Raw genomic sequence first — 2,500 nt, 5'->3', positions numbered from 1 at the left:
ATTGTGGTCAGGAAGTGCGTATGATTGGCCTTGATTTTAGTGCTGCCTTTGACCGTGTAAATCATGAGGCCCTTGTTTTCAAACTGAAACAGTTTGGAGTGGGTGGGTCGTTTCTTAGCGTTATTATTGATTTTTTAAGTAATAGATCTCAAAGAGTTGTTGTTGACGGGCACCATAGTGAGTATAGGAATGTGATATCCGGTGTTCCACAGGGTAGTGTTCTTGGCCCATTACTTTTCATACTATATACACATGACATGTGGGTTGGCCTAGAAAACTTGCTTGTTGCATATGCAGATGATGCTACTCTCTTTGCATCAATTCCATCCCCTGAATGTAGATCTGGGGTTGGTGAATCCCTTAATAGAGGTTTAGCTAAAATTAGTGCATGGTGCAAATTATGGGGTATGAAGTTGAATCCTAACAAAACTCAAAGTATGATTGTCAGTAGATCAAGGACGGTGGCTCCTCAACATCCGGATCTCAGTATTGATAATGTTTCTTTAAATTTGTATGAATCTTTCAAAATTTTAGGTGTGATTCTCAACAGCAAATTTACTTTTGAGAAGCATTTAAGGTCTGTGTCTTCTTCAATTGCACAAAAAATTGGCCTATTGAGAAAGTCTTTTAAGATTTTCGGTGATCAATTTATTCTGAAGAAGTGTTTTAATTCTTTCATTCTACCTTGTTTTGAGTATTGTTCTCCTGTCTGGTCTTCAGCTGCTGATTCTCATCTTAAGTTGTTGGACGGAAACTTACGGTCTATTAAATTTCTTATTCCTGATCTAGATATTAATCTCTGGCACCGTCGTTCAATTAGTTCATTATGCATGTTGCAAAAGATTTTTCATAACTTTGACCATCCTTTACATTCAGATCTCCCTGGACAATTCTATCCTGTTCATAATACTAGGCAAGCAGTTAATTCTAATAGCCAGGCCTTCTCCATCCTGAGGCTCAATACTACGCAGTACTCTAGAAGTTTTATTCCAGCTGTTACCAAGTTGTGGAATGATCTTCCTAATCAGGTAGTTGAATCAGTAAAACTTCAAAAGTTCAAAGTTGGAGCAAATGCTTTTTTGTTGACCAGGCGGACATGAGTCTTTTTATAGTTTATATATGACATATTTGTTTTTGACGTTGTTAATAGTTTATATATGATATATCTGTTTTGATGTTGTTGCCTTTTTAGAATGATTTATTGTTAATTTGTTCTCTTCATTTATTTACTTCCTTATTTCCTTTCCTCACTGGGCTATTTTCCCTATTGGGGCCCCTGGGCTTATAGCATCTTGCTTTTCCAACTAGGGTTGTAGCTTGGATATTAATAATAATAATAATAATAATAATAATAATATATGTATATATATATATATATATATATATATATATATATATATATATATATATATATATATATATATATATATATATACCTGCAAGACAGTACTATATTGAATCATTTTCTCTGGGTTTGGTTCCTTTCCTTTGCTTAAACAGACACTGAATAGTCTCGCATGTTCTTTACAGATTCCCATATGTCCTCTTACACCTGACAACACTGAGATCACCAAACAATTTTTCTTCATTCAAGAGATTAAGTATGGGAATGAAATTGTGGAGTGGTTACTTACCTCTCAGATATGGTAGACGAGACCCTCTAGCTATGGTAAGCATCTCTTCAAGGAGAAAGATACTACAAAATCAAACCATTCTTCTCTATTCTTGGGTGGTGCTATAGCTTCTATACCATGGTCTTCCACTGTGTTGGGTTAGAGTTCTCTTGCTTGAAGGTACACTCGGGCACACTGTTCTATCTAGTTTTTTTTCATCTTGTTTTTATTGTTTATATAATAATTCTAATTTTGATGTTACTATTCTCAAAATATTTTATTTTTGTATATTTCTTTCCCTCACTGGGCTGTTTTCCCTGTTGGGGCCCCTGGGCTTATAGAATCCTGCTTTTCCAGCTGTGGTTGTAGCTTAGCATTTAATCATATACACACACAAACACACATATATATACATATATATATATATATATATATATATATATATATATATATATATATATATATATATATATATATATATATATAGTCAATTTGGTTGCTGGTTTTCATGTCTGGAGAAGTCCAAGTGTAGAGAAGGCAAGGATGGTGTTCAAACATTGTGTTTGTAATCAGCATGTTGTTGGCACTACAAAATTCTATGAGTTTCTCTCCACGTTCGTTTTGCTCTCCTAGTCCAAAACGGCCACAAGTTTTGTTAGGTGTAGAGTTCTTCCCTACTTTGGCATTCATATCTCCAATAATTACCTGCAAATCACGATTTGGTATGGAGTCTATAGTTTCTTAGAGGCTGTCATAGAAGCTATTTATTTCGTCCTCATTCGCTGTGCTAGTTGGAGCATAGCACTGAACAATAGTAATGTTATGTGGTTTTGCTTGGATTCTTAGTTTTAGAATTCGGTCGCTGATTGGGCTGTAGCCAATTAGAG

Source organism: Palaemon carinicauda, chromosome 18, assembly GCF_036898095.1.
Source record: "Palaemon carinicauda isolate YSFRI2023 chromosome 18, ASM3689809v2, whole genome shotgun sequence".
In the NCBI taxonomy this organism is placed as follows: Eukaryota; Metazoa; Arthropoda; class Malacostraca; order Decapoda; family Palaemonidae; genus Palaemon; species Palaemon carinicauda.
The sequence above is the reverse complement of the archived record's forward strand: the minus strand, read 5'-3'. Positions refer to the sequence as shown.